Here is a 15,512-nt window from a genome sequence, read left to right on the forward strand (position 1 = left end):
ATAATTAAGCAGGACAGACCGCAATGACAAAAATGTATAAACAGGGATAAAAAAATGTGGAATACTTATAGAATTAAGTACTTAAGCAAGAGAGTTGGCAATGATGCAAATGATAAATAGGCATTAATACAAAAAAATAGAATACCTAATGAATCAAGTAATTAAGTACAAAAAGCAGAAATAGTACAGATGACAAACTCAGATAAATGCAAAAAAGCAGAATACCTAATCAATCAACTAATTAGGACAAACTGCAATGATGCAGGCAGTGGCGACTCTAGAAACAATATATAGGGGAGGCACACAAGATACCACAGTCAAATTGGGGGGGCATTAATAATTTCCACCATTAAACACACACATATATATATATATATATATATATATATATATATATATATATATATATATATATTGCCAAAAGTAATGTGCTATGGAATGATACTTTTGTTATTGGACAATACAATACTTGATCATTCAACATGGGAAGCCTGAAGCCACAATTTAGTACGACTAATCCTTGAAAGTCTTTAAACAACACAATACCTTAACTTTTGCACTAAATGATTTCAGGGCCTAATATTAGACCCCGCTGCCGATATATATATCAATATTAGTCCCTGCTGCCGATAGCAGGTATAGATCAACACATTAACACACAAACCCAGCTTTGCATGTATAGATCAATTGAAATTCACTTGTGATCTCAGCACTGAAGGTATATATCAAATAAACAGAATCAGACATACAAATCCTGTATTTGCAGGTATACAATAATAATATATGAAACGTAGCATTGCAGGTATAGATGAAATAAATACATGGAAACAGCATTGCAGGTATTAATCAACTGAACAAGACATACACACCCTGTATTTGCAGGTATCCATAAATAATGTATGGAAACATAGCATAGCAGATATGGATCTACAGAATAACACAAAAACCCAGCTTTGTAGGTGCGGATCAATTGGAATTCACATAAAAACATGGCATTAAAGGTATATTTAAAACCCCCTAAATTACAGGGATAGATCACAGGTTGCACACCCCAAAGCCAGCCCTGGCGTCCACACTGCCCACATAGAACCTGGCCAGCACCCAGATAACACACATAAGATTTGCCATCTTGGTCCCCAAGGCTCAAACATCCTGCTAGTCCCATCTTTGCCCTTCCACAATTATACATCTATGATACACACAATCACATTAACTCATGCTCTCCCTCATTCAGACAATTCATCCACATATTAACTCATGCTCTCCCTCATTCGGAAAATTCATCCATTTTGAGAAACTCCGCCCCTTGGAGCTTCAAATGAGGGGCTACATGTATTTCTAGGACAAAAGTTGAGTGCACAAATAATGATGGAATATGTCGCTTTGGCTAGAAAATGTTTTTTCTAACCATAGCGACATGTTCATTTGTGTCTTGCGCACACCAGGTTTGTACTAGAAACACATACAGCCCCTCATTTGATGCGCCAAGGGGTGTAGTTCTTGCAAATGTGTACTTTTTGTGCCATAATTTAACTTCCTACGTGAGCAGTAATGCCACGTCAAGGCTTCAACCCTAATTACTGATCATTCACACGCCTTTCATATCTCCATTCACTCGCAGAAGCACACACCATACTTTACATACATTCACTCACAGAAGCACACACCATTCTTTCCCCTTACAATCCCAAAGAAATGATGGTAAAGGGATAAAAAAAAAAATCAAAAAAAAATCACTTTTACAGCAAAAATAAGTTTTGCAGTAAAAATGCAAGGCGCTCCAGGGATGAGATGGTTACTCATGTACCGCACAGGCTAACTGGCTGATTTTAATAATATTTGCAGTTCATCAGGATTTCAAAAATTGCCTCCCTCTACCGTTGACTAAATTTAACCCCATGATCAAAGGGATCATGGGATTAAAAATTTGTATCGGCCATTTTTAAAAAGGGAATGTGACTTTTTATAGCTATATGATCACTGTGGTAACATTGGCTACCACAGTGATCATTTAGCTAGAATACTTAAACTTATTTTTTTTTATTTTTTTTTAAAGTTAAACTACTTTGTTTAAATAATTTCATTTGGGGGTCTCTAGGCAATTTTGATCTTTTTTTTTATCTGCCTTTAGAGACCCCCAAATCATTTTTTGTACTTTTTTTTTTACATTTTTATTTTTTTAACTTAAGATTTTTTTATTCTTTTTTTACTATATACCATTGGTTAATTACCTTTCCAATGGTATATGTTGGGGGTCTGTAGCTGCTTATATGCCTGAGATACAGGCATCTAAGCAGCATGCCCCCATACCTCTTTAACTGACAATTGTCAGTTGTTAATAAAGTTGCGCGGTGATGTCATCGCGTCTGCGCGAGACGTCACCGGGCGGACCCAGTGAAGCCCTTCAGTTTGAGGGGCAGATCGCCGAGGTAGGTGGTGATGGAGGTCCACAGACCTCCATCAAGGTAAGGTAGTGCTAGCGACGGCACCATGCCGTCGTTAGCAGTCAAGGGGTTAAAGTCCCATTGCGGGACAGTCCTGGGTGGCTCCAAATTCGGCGGGGGGGGCAACAGGGGGGGCAAGTAATATCCTAGGGGGGGCCCCCCCTTGCCCCCCTGTAGCGACGCCACTGGATGCAGGTGAAAAAATACATAAAAAAAAATACCTCATTAACTAATTCATTAAGGAAGGGCAAGTTACCCAGTAATCATGCAGATGACAAACAGGTAAACGCAATAAAAGCAGAGTTAATTAATTCAAAAACTAACTAATTAATTCATTAAGTAGTAAAGCAGGCAATGATGCAGATGACAGAGGTAAATGCAAAATGTGGATTATTTAAATAATTAAGCACTTAAGCAGGATACTCAGCAATGCTGCAGATGACAACTAGGTGTGAATAAAAAAAAACAATCTAATTAATCAAGTAATTAAATAGGAAAGCCAGAATTAGTAAAGTTGAATAACTAATGATGCAATTATTTAATTCATTCAGCAGGACAGCCAGCAAACATGCAGATGAAAAAAAGGTTAATGAAAAAAGTGGAATTATAAATTACCGTATTGGCCCGATTATAGGCCACATAGGGGTGTAGCCTATAATCGGGATTTAGCGCAGGGATGCGCAACTCGTATCGCCCAACGTCTGGGCTATGCAGTTCCGGGCGCTGGGCAGGTGTTTTTCTTTTCTTTTTCATTTAGCTCTGCTGCGCCCCCGCAGTGCTGCAGGTCTGCGTGATGCAGACAACCCCCACTGCTGCCGGCACTTCCACCAGGGCTTCTATAATGGAACGCCGGCGTGACGCGACCTTCTGGTGCGCCAACATAGGAGCTCCATCCAGCAGAATTACAGGCCAGCAGCAGCGGAGGTTATCTGAGCGCATCACGCAGATGTTTGCGGCTGCCAGAGATGAAAATCCCCGCAGCGCCGGCATAGAAGCCCAGGTGGAAGTGGCGACCAGCAGCAGAGGTTATCTAGGCGCATCGTGCAGGCATCCACCAGCTGCCCCTGCTAGAAACCAGGGAGTCTAGGGGGAAAAATAAATTTTTCTTCAGAATAGCACCAAATTTTTAGGGTGCACCCTATAATCGAGCCAATACGGTAATTAAGCAAGACAACAATCGTGCTGATGACAAACAGGAGTAATAGGGAATATGAAAATAGGGGTAATTGCTAAAATTTTAACATCTTTAAGGAATTTAACAGGGCAGCCAGCAATGATACAGATAAAATGCAAAAAAAAGGAGGATTTATTAAGTAATTAAGCAGGCGACCGAGCAATGACAAAGATGACAAACACCTGTAAATGTTTAAAAGATAATTACTATAAAATATAGCTAGGTTATACAGTGAAGGAAAAAAATATTTAATCCCCTGCTGATTTTGTACGTTTGCCCACTGATAAAGACATAATCAGTCTATAATTTTGTTTATTTAAACAGAGAGAGACAGAAAAAACAGAAAAAAAATCCAGAATAACGCATTTCAAATAAGTGAAATAAGTATTTGATCCCCTATCAATCAGCAAGATGTCTGGCTCCCAGGAGTCTTTTATACAGCTAATGAGCAGAGATTAGGAGCACTATCTTAAAGAGTGCTCCTAATCTCAGTTTGTTACCTGTATAAAATACACTTGTCCACAGAAGCAATCAATCAGATTCCAAACTCTCCACCATGGCTGTCAGGCACGTACCTCCCGGGGTAGACCGCGTCAGCTCACGGCAGGGGGAGGAGTGGGGGTAGAGGATTCCCCCTCAGGAAAGATGTGGTTGGGGGCGGAACGGAGGGTGGAGATCTAGACGTGACGTCAGACGTCACGTCTGAGACCTCTATAAAACCTCCAAGCTCCCTTATATCGGCGCTCAGATATTCTGAGAGGCTGTGTGCCCTACACAGCGTTCCCAGTACTGTGCTCCTTTCCCTATTTGTATCCTGATTGTCCCTATCTGTTGCCTGACCATTGCCTGTGACCTGACTACGCTTTTTGTCTGCTGTCTGAACCTGATCTCTGCCTGTGATCTGACTACGTTACTGATTGCTGCCTGAACCTGATCTCTGCCTGTGACCTGACTACGTTATTGATTGCTGCCTGTACCTGATCTCTGCCTGTGACCTGACTACGTTATTGACTGCTGCCTGTACCTGATTTATTTACTCGTGCCCTATCTCCACTATTATTCTGGACTGTTCCTCATATCCTCCGGTAGTCCTGCATTCTGGGCTCCTTCTACCTTGCTAACACAGACACAGACAGTCTGACAATGGCCAAGACCAAAGAGCTGTCCAAAGATGTCAGGGACAAGATTGTAGGCCTACACAAGGCTGGAATGGGCTACAAGACCAGCGATTATTAGCAAATGGAAGAAACACAAAATAACCGTCAATCTCCCTTGGTCTGGGGCTCCATGCAATATCTCACCTTGTGGAGTTTCAATGATCATGAGAACGATGAGGAATCATCCCAGAACTACACGGGAGGATCTTTTCAATGATCTCAAGGCAGCTGGGACCATAGCCACCAAGAAAACAATTGGTAACACACTACGCCATGAAGGACTGAAATCCTGCAGCCCCCACAAGGTCCCCCTGCCTAAGAAAGCACATGAACCGTTTGCCAATGAACATCTAAATGACTCAGAGGAGAACTGGGTGAAAGTGTTGTGGTCAGATGAGACCACAATCGGAATTTTTGGCATCAACTCGCCGTGTTTGCGGGAGGAGGAATGTTGGCTATGACCCCAAGAAAACCATCCCCACTGTCAAACATGGAGGTGGAAACTTATGCTTTGGGGGTATTTTTCTGCTAAGGGGACAGGGCAACTTCACCGCATCAAACGGACGATAGATGGGACCATGTATCGTCAAAACATGGATGAGAATCTCCTTCCCTCAGCCAGGGCATTGAAAGAAGTGGCTCAAGAAGAAGCCTGGAGTGGCCTAATCAGTCTCCAGACCTTAATCCCATAGAGTTGCCAAACGTCAGCCTCAAAACCTTAATGACTTGGAGAGGAACTGCAAAGAGGAGTGGGACAAAATCCCTCCTGAGATCTGTGCAAACCTGGTGGCCCACTACAAGAAATGTCTGACCTCTGTGATTGGCAAGAAGGATTTTGCCTCCAAATACTAAGTCATGTTTTGCAAAGGGATCAAAATACTTATTTCACTGAGTAAAATGCAAATCAAATTCTAATTTATTGGAAATGCGTTATTCTGGATTTTTTTTTTTATTCTGTCTCTCACCGCTCAAATAAACCTAAAATTATAGACTGATCATGTTTTTGTCAGTGGGCAAATGTACAAAATCAGCAGGGGATCAAATATTTTTTTCTTTACTGTATTATGACATCACAATCATACCTGGGAAGTTTCCGTGTTTGATCCGGAGAACTTCATGTGAAGCATCGCTTCTCTGGTTCTCCGGGTCAACACTGGAATCCTCCGGGTCACAGGAGCGGGGTCCCGACACGCCCCGCTCCCAGCAGGAAACTGACAGTGGTAAATGCCAAGAAGAGAATACTTAATTCATTAATAAAGCAGGACAGCAAGCAAGCAATGATGCAGATGACAACCAGATATAGATGCAAAAAAGTTGAAAACCTAAAAAAATGAAGTAATTAAGAAGGGCAGCCAGAAATGAACATGACACAATGGGGTAAATGCAAAAAAGTAGACTACTCCATTAATTAAGAAGGTAAAAGCAGGAAAGACCGAAGATGACGACAGATTTGCAATACTTAATTATGCAGGACTAAAATGTAGAATAACTAAATAATAAATAAATCATGAGAACCAGCAATGGTGCAGATGTCAAACAGTGGTAAATGCATAAAATTAAAATACCTAGTTAATCAAGAAATTAAGTAGGAAAGCCAGAAATGGTGCAGTTAAACTCTGGAAAATGCAAAAAAAAAAAAAATACCCAATCAGTCAATTAATCCTGCAATGATGCAAATGACAAACTGTGGCACATGGAAAAAGAGTGCAATATCTAATTAGTTAGATAATTCATTAATTAAGCGGTAAAGCCAGCAATGATGCAGATTAAAAACAGGGGTAAATGCAAAAACATGAGGAATACTTAAATAATTAAACAGGACAACCAAATATGACAAATATGATAAACAATGGTAAAATACTTAATACTTAAGTACTTAAGAAGTATAATCAGCAATTATGCAAATGACAACTAGGCGTAAATACAAAAAATTAGAATACCTTATTAATAAAATAATTAAGCAGGAAAGCTAGAAAGGACACAGATGACAACCCCCAGTAAATGCAAAAAAAGTGGAATACCTATTTAGTAAATTACGCACAACAGCCAACAATTATGAAGATGAAAAGCAACGATAAATGCCCCCCAAAAAGTGTAATTTCTAATTAGTTAATGAATTACGACAACCTGCAATGATGCAGATGACAAACAACGGTAAATGCAAAGTGGAATACCTAATTAATTAAGCAAGGGCAAGATAGCCAGTAATCATGCACGTGACAAACCCCAGTAATGCAAAAGGAAAAAAAAAAAAAACACAGAATACCTAATTAATTAAGCAATAATGCAGATGACAAACCCCAGTAATGCAAAATAATGGAATACCTAAATATTTAGGTAAATCGCTAATCAGGACACTGGGGCAATGATGCAGATGACAAACAGGGATAAATACAAAAAAAGTGGAATACCTAACTAAATAATAAATCAGGATGACTGCCAAGGATGCAATGACAAACAGGGGTAAATGCAAAAAGTGCATAACAACCCACAATGATGCAGATGACAAACAGGGGTAAATGTAAAAAAGTAAGATACCTAAATAATGTATTCACTACACCAGACAGACAGCAATGTTACATATGAAAATCAGCGGAGAAAGCAAGAAAGTGGAATGATCAATTACTTAAGCAGGACAGTTCACGGCAACAGCAGAGGTTGTCTGCGTGCACCGTTTAAACATCCACTGGCTGCCAGAGAGAATGATCTGGGTCCCTTGCAGTGCTGCAGAGGATCTGGATCTTAGACACTCTCGAATATAAGACGAGGGGTATTTTTCAGAGCATTTGCTCTGAAAAAACCTTGTCTTATATTCAAGCAAATTAAGTAATGCATAAATACAAATAAATTAGAATACCTAATTAATCAAGTATTTAAGCATGAAAGCCAGAAATGGTAAAGATGACAAACAGTGGTACATAAAAAAGTGGAATACCTAAATAAATAAATTATAAATCAGGATGACCTGCAAGGAGGCAACTGACAAACCGAATTAAACGCACAAAAAGTGGAACTCCTAATTAATTAAGCAAGCAGGAGAGTCTGCAAAAAGTAGAATACCTCAAAAAATTAATTCATTAATCAGGACAGCCCGAAATGATGCAGATGAAAATCTGCGGTAAATGCAAAAAAGTGCAATACCTACAAATTTAATTAATTATGCAGGATAGCCAGCAGGGATGCCAATGACAAACTGCAAAATACATTATTAATTAATAATTCATTTTACACAGGTTAATGTAAAAAATATGGAATACCTACATATTTATTAAACTCTTTAATCCCTTAATGACAATTGACGGTCCGGGCACGTCACCCGAAAACGAAGGGTTAACTACCATTGACGTGTCAGGACCGTCATGACTTTAAACGGGTGCAGAAAGCGATCTACGTTCGCTTTCTGCACCCAAACGGTGTTGCTGTAATGCCTCGACCTCGAGGCATTCAGCAACACCGCAATCAGCACTGGGGGCCGTGTCTGGCCCCTCCCCGGGGCGTCAGCATCTGCCATACATTGTAAGATCAACGATCACCTCATAAACTTCAACCGTGTTGCTGGAATGCCTCGATCAGGAGGCATTCAGCGACACCAAACACTTACCCCAGGACGGGCTGTGACCGCTCCGGAGAGCGGTCACAGCCGCCACTGGGAGTGATTTTCGCCATCCGTAAGATGGCGGCCGCCCTGTAAAAAACAAACAAAAAAACAATGAAGTTGAAAAAGTTCGCTAGATGGTCTCCAGACCCTCTAGAGAACTCTGGCTCCACTTGCAGGTTGAATACAGGTACCATGCAAGTCAATGGAGCCCAGCATTCTAATCACAGTGTGATTAGTAAAAATAAATAAAAACATAAATAAAAATAATAATTAGAAAAAAAATAGTTTAAAAAAACAACTGTAAAATGTAAAAATAATTTCTCACTGATGCCACTATCAGGGGGAACCATCATGTTCCAAAAAATGTAAAAAAAAATATGTAAAAAAAAGGGGGGATTATATATAAAAAAAAAATTTTGTGAGCAAGTCCTAAAATTAGCACATTAGCTTAAAACAATTCTCGCATGGAAAGAGTTAAAATACTGGCATATTAAATGCCCATGGGGTGTCTAAATTATGATTTGATGGGGTAAATTGAACTGGCCGGGTTCCACAATGTCCCAATTAACTTGGGGGGGAAGAATGGCCACACATCTAATTTCCAATTAGAAAAAAGCACACGTCCCCAATGTGGCCTTTTAGTTCCCCCAAAAAATGACAAAACCATGCATGTGGGGTATCACTGTACTCAGTTGCTGAACACATATTGGGGTGTCGTGTGACAGCGACATATATACCAGGAGCTGTAAATTCATACATAAAGTAGGTGTGTGGGGAAAAATACACACAAAAAATACTACTGCAAACTTTGAAAAAATGCTGGTGGTAAAATGTGTGCATGCAAAGAGTTAAAATACCAGAGTTTAAAATACCCTGGGGTGTCTAGTTTTCAAAAATATATGGTTTTATTGGGCACACTGAAATGGCCCGGCTCAAAGATGTACCAAATAGGGCATGGGCTGTGGATCACCAAATGCCAAAGTTCAATATTTAAAATTCGCATGCCCCAGATGTGGTCCATTTGCCCCCAAACAACCAGGCAAAATCATTCATGTGAGGTATCGCTGTACTCGGGAGATGTTGCTGAATACATATTGGGGTTTTTTATGACATATACCAGAACCTGTTAATTCATACCTGAAGTAAAATGTGTGTGTGAAAAAAATGCAAAAAAATGACTACCACGTTAGACAAAGACTGGTGGTAGATATAGTGCATGGAAAGAGTTGAAATACCCTGGGGTGTCTAGTCTTCAAAAATATATGATTTGATGGGGTAAAATGCATTGGCCGGCTTCAAAGAGACCCGAAATGGCACATGGGAGGAAGAATTTCGAGATTTGAAAAAAAGGCTTTGAAATAGCAAAATGCTACCTGCATTGCTCCATAACGTGCAGAAAAAAGCAAAGAAAACATAAAAACCCTGGGTATTTCTAAACTCAGGACAAATAGTAGAATCTATTTAGCAGGTTTTTTCATTACCTTTTATAGATAAGTAAAAGATTTTTCAACTAAAATTTTTTCACCATATTTTATACTCTTTTTAATAGTAAATAATATGATACAATCAAAACAATGTCATCTAAAGAAATGCCTTCTTGTCCTGAAAAAAACAATATATAACTTGTGTGGGTTCAGTAAATGGGAAAGAAGAAAATTACAGCTAAACATGAGCAGCGCAGAAATGTTAAAACAGCCATTGTCATAAAGGGTACAAAAAATAAAATCAGCCTGTCACGAAGGGGTTAATTAAGCCAGCAATGATGCAAATTACAAATAGTCATCCATTCAAACAATTAGAATACCTAATTCATCCAGTAATTATGCAACAGTAAAATACCTAATCAGTTATTTAACCCCTTCAATCCCCTATGGACGTCCCGGTACGTCCAGCCCTTCGTGCAGCGTCAGGGACACATCCCTGCCGCTGCACGGGAGACCAGCCTGGACTCCACACTGACAGCAGAAGCCGGCTTTGCCGGCTTTCTGCTGTCCGATCGTCTGTAACAGCTTCCGGCATGAAAGCCGGTAAGCTGTTACACTGTAAACTGCCCGATCGCGCAGTTTCAAACGCGTGATCGGGCATTCCCTTCTGCTGACGTAACCCGGAAGGTCATCGGAGGACACAGGCACAGAGACGCTTCGATCTCTATGCAGGTCTGTGAGGACCTGCATAGAGATCACAGTGTGATCGGTGCAGGGGGATCGCGGGGAGGGGAGTGAGAAACCATCTCTCTCACTCCCCCTCCCGTCCTGTAACAGAAAAGCAGAAAAAAAAAACGGTTAGTCATTTAAAAATAATAATAAAAATCACTGGCATGTTCAGGAGGTCCCTAGGAGGACCTCTAACCATTACTGTGTAAAAAAAATATATAAAAAATACAAAAAATGTAAAAAAAAATTAAAATATAAAAACAGATAATTAAAAAAATTCTTAAAAAAACCTTACATCCCATTGCCCTAGCATAACATCTAGCCAGTATAACCCTCCTGCCCCCGTTCACAACCCCCAAACCCGTTAAGCCATAGGCATAAAAATTATACAAAATTGTACACCTTATAGTATGCTCCCTGGTGCTGGGAAAGTCTGGAAAATCTATATAAATTAGGTATTTCTGAAATCAGGACACCTGAATTGATAAACTTGGAGGGGATTTTCCATCACTTTACCTAATTTTGTGAGGATTCAGAGGGAAAATGTAAAAAAAAATTAGTTTTCAGCTAATCATCCAATTATGGTATCAAAAGAAAGTTCTATCTCTCCTTGAAAAAACAATATATAGTTTACATGGGTACACTATTTGCAGGAAAAGAGAATAATCGCTGAACCGACATGGCAAAATTGATCCGGGACGTGAGGTACCAAAAACCCCTGGGATTGAAGGGGTTAAGCAGGACTGTCATCAATGATCCATTTGACAAACAGTGATAAACTCTAAAAAGTTTAATACCTAAATATTTAAATAGTTAATTATGGAGGACAGCCATCAGGGATGAAGATGACAAACAGATTAAATGCAAAAAAGAGAAACACCTAGTTATTTAAATAATTTTACAAAGGTAAGTGTAAAACATGTAATATCTACATATTTCATTAATTCATTAAGCAGTGAAGACAAACTGCAGTAAAGGCAAAAAAGTGGAATACATTTTTAATTATTTAAGCAGGACACCCAGCAATGATCCAGATGAAAACCAGGGGTAAATGCAAAAACATGAGGAATACTTAATTAAGTAATTCAACAGTACAGCCAATAATGCAGATGACAACCAGGCATAAACACAAAAGATTAGAATTAGAGGAATACCTAATCGAATAATTTAGTACAACCTGCAATGATGCATGTGACAAACTGTGGTAAATGCAAAAAAGTGGAATACCTAAATAAATAATAAATCAGGACGACCACCAAGGATGCAATGACAAACACGGATAAATGCAAAAAAGTGGAATACCTAATTAATTAATCAATTAAGCAGATGACAATTAAACAGCGGTAAATGTAGCAAAAGGTAGATTATCTAAATAATTTGTTCATTATGCATGACAGCTAGTAATGATGCATATGCAAATCAGTGGAAAAGGCAAAAAAAGTGAAATAATTAATTAATTATACTGGACAGCCAGCAGAGATGCAGATGACAAACAGGTGAAATGCAAAAAAGTGAAACACCTAATTTATTTATTTTACATAGGTAAATGTAAAAAAGTCATACCTACATTAATATTTAATTAAGCAGTACAGACCACAATGATGCATCTGACAAATAGGTGAAATGCAAAAAAATATAACAAATAATTAATCAAGGGCAGGCCAGTAATCATGCAGATGACGAACTGTGGTAAATGCAAAAAGAATGTAAAACCTATTTAAATTAAGCAGGTGTACCAGCAATAATGCAGATGACAACACAGGTTAATGCAAAAAAAAATACAAAAAAAACCTCAACACCTAAATATTTAAGTAAATAAATAAATAGGACACTGCAACAAAGATGCAGATGACAAACAGCGGTACATTAAAAAGTGGAATAACTAAATAAATAATAAACCAGTACGACCACCAAGGATGCAGATGCGAATAAATAAAAAAAATGTAATACCTAATTAATTAATTAATTAAAGCAGGGCTGTCAGAAATTATCCAGATGACAAATAGGGGTAAACGCAAAAAAGTAGAATTACTAAAAAAAAAAAATCAGTTAAGCAGGGCAATGCAGCAAAACAGGGGTAAATACAAAAAAGGGGAATATCGAACTAATTGAGTAACTAAGCAGGGCCAGCAATAACAAAAATGACAAAAACCTGTAAACGTTAGAAAATGATAGCTGGCAGGAGAGGTGCCATGGACCATCGAACACTTTAAATGCTTTGACTACCCGAGTACTGTATACTACGGCTTTATTTAAAAACATTTTGTGAATGTCACAAAAATATGATTCCATTAATCACAAAAATCACTTATTTTTACACCATTGCTTGGTGGTTAGGATATGTATATATGAATACCTAATGCTTCAATTAATTAAGCAGGACAGTCAGCAATAATGCAGATGACAAACGGGTAAATGTCAAAAAAAGGAATACCTAAATAATTAATTGATTAAATGCACATACCAACTGTTATTTTATTGTTGTGCTATCGTGTACGGTCTTGTTTTTCCTTCAATAAACGGAGAATTGAAAAAAAAAATAAAAAAAAAAAATAAAAAAAAAAATGCACATACCAAAGGGGGTAAATGCAAAAAAGTAGAATATTCAATTAAGTAAGAATGTATAAAGGACAGCCAGCAATGATAAAGATGGCAACAGGGATACATGTCAAAAAAATATGCAAAACTTAGTTATGCAGGGCTAAAAAGTTTAATAATTAATAATAAATTAACCATGACAACCAGCAGTGATGCATGCCTGGAAACTTCTTAGCTCTGGCTTCCCAGAGCCTTCCCTTGGCGAGACCCGGCCAAGACCGCCCACTGATGTCAGTGGGCGTTCCCAATGACGTCATGGAAACACCCCCATTTAAAGGCGAAATGGGCAGGGAGTGGGGCATGTCAAGACCGGAGGATTTGGGTGTTGACCGGAGAAGCGGTGCTTCACCTGGAGAAGCACCCAGGTCTGCTAGTTAATCACGAAGTTAAGCAGGAAAGCCAGAACTCTGTTAACGAACTCTGATAAACACAAAAAAAGTTGAATGCCCAATTAGTTAATTAAGCCGGACAACATGCATTAGTCCATTAATTTATTAAGCTGTAAACCCAGCAATGAGCCAGATGACAAACAGGGGGAAATGCAAAAAAAAATAAATAAAAAATGGAATACCTAAATATTTACTTACTAGTTAAACAGGACGCTGCAGGAATGATGCAGATGGAAAACAGTGGCACATACAGGATGACACTGCAGCAAGGATGCAACTGACAAACAAGAGTAAATGCAAAAAAAAAAGTGGAATACCTAATTAACCCCTTCGTGACAAAGGCTGATTCTATTTTTTGTACCCTTCGTGACAATGGCTGTTTTATCGTTTCTGCGGTGTTTGTGTTTAGCTGTAGTTTTCTCTTAACCCATTTACTAAACCCACACAAGTTATATATTGTTTTTTTCAGGACAAGAAGGGCTTTCTTCAGACACCATAATTTTTTTCATATGATGTAATTTCCTATAATAAAAATAATAAAATATGACGAAAAATTGAAAAAAAAACACATTTTCTCACTTTTATTTGAAAAATCTTTTATTCACCATAAAAAACTACTGAAAAAACCTGCTAAATAGATTCTACTATTTGTCCCGAGTTTAGAAACACCCAATGTTTTTATGTTTTTTTGCTTTCTTCTACACGTTATGGGGCAATAAGTACAAGTAGAGTTTTGCTAATTCAAAACCATTTTTCTCTGAATCTGGTAATTCTGTCTCTATGTGGTATTTGGGGCATCTTTGAAGCCAGCAAATTAAATTTACCCCACCAAACCATATATTTTTGAAAACTAGACACCCCAGGGTATTTTAGATGCTGATAGTTTAACCCTTTCCATGCACAAATCCTACCACCAACCCTTGTCAAAGTTTGTGATAGTAATTGTTTTTGGTGTTTTTTTCACATACTTTGTACTTCAGGTGTGAAATTACAGCTCCTGGTATATGTTGCTGTCACACAACACCCCGATATGTGTTCAGCAACATCTCCTGAGTACATTGATACCCCACATGCATGGGTTTGTCAGATTGTTTGGGGGCAAAAGGGCCACATTTGGAACATGAGCAATTCAAATTCAGTAGGAATTTTACATCTGGGTAAAGAAAAATGCTTGTACCCAACTATCAGTAGGGACAGGTTACAAGAAAGCCTGGCCTATCTCCAAGAAGGGATTTGATCTAGCACCTTAAGTGGTCCCTCATGCCACGGAATGGACACAGGGTTCACTTGACAGTGCAAATAAAAACGCTTAAAAATGGAGGAGCAAATAAAAGCTAAAAAACTGTAAATGTAACAAAAAATTAAAAAAATAAAAATACAAAAATGGAGCAGGAACAAAAAAAAATTAAAAATGGGAAACTGTGTGATACAGCTTGAAGCAGTCACCGACACAGAGTGCAGGTTTTCCAGGGCAATCTGGACAATAAAATGTAGTGTCCTTTCTTTGCCCCCTGCTGTAGCATACCCTGCATCTCTTTTGGGGATTCTGCTTCTTTGCTGTAGGGGGGATTTTAAAAATAAAATGGGTAGCCCCAATTCTGTTGGTTCCCATCACTACTTGGGGACCAGGTGCATCACGGTACAAGATACCTGAAATTACTTCGAGCTGAAACTGCAAAAAAGACAGCTTCAGCCCAGTGTCTGCTTTTTTGTGCAGCAAAAAAGCGTTATAGGTTGCAATTTGCATTAGATAAATTGCAACCTTCTTGTACCAGGCCTTTGTCTTCCTCATAATGAGGTAGGGCTGTAGGAGTTGATCTGACAGATCAACTCCACCCATGTGCTTGTTATAGGCCCTGATGCACACTGGCTTTGTAGTGACCCCAGCTCTGCCACGGACAGAAACCTCCACGGTTCTTTCATCGTGGATGGTGCTCAGCATGCACACCTCTTTTCTGTCCCTGAACTTCAATGCCAAAAGCTCCTCTTGGCGTAGAGC

General features: G+C 38.8%; 1 non-coding gene across 1 annotated transcript; it reads right to left on the minus strand.

Annotated features, from left to right (window-relative positions):
• Positions 1 to 14,682: 14,682 nt before the first annotated feature.
• LOC149289443 (small nucleolar RNA SNORA35) lies at positions 14,683 to 14,812 on the minus strand. Its single transcript, XR_016277357.1, has one exon. It is a non-coding gene; the product is annotated as a small nucleolar RNA SNORA35 (small nucleolar RNA).
• Between the last annotated feature and the right edge of the window lie 700 nt (positions 14,813 to 15,512).

The sequence above is a fragment of the Sceloporus occidentalis genome, unplaced genomic scaffold (assembly GCF_023333645.1).
Source record: "Sceloporus occidentalis isolate IW3139 unplaced genomic scaffold, rSceOcc1.0.p SCAF_45, whole genome shotgun sequence".
NCBI lineage: Eukaryota > Metazoa > Chordata > Lepidosauria > Squamata > Phrynosomatidae > Sceloporus > Sceloporus occidentalis.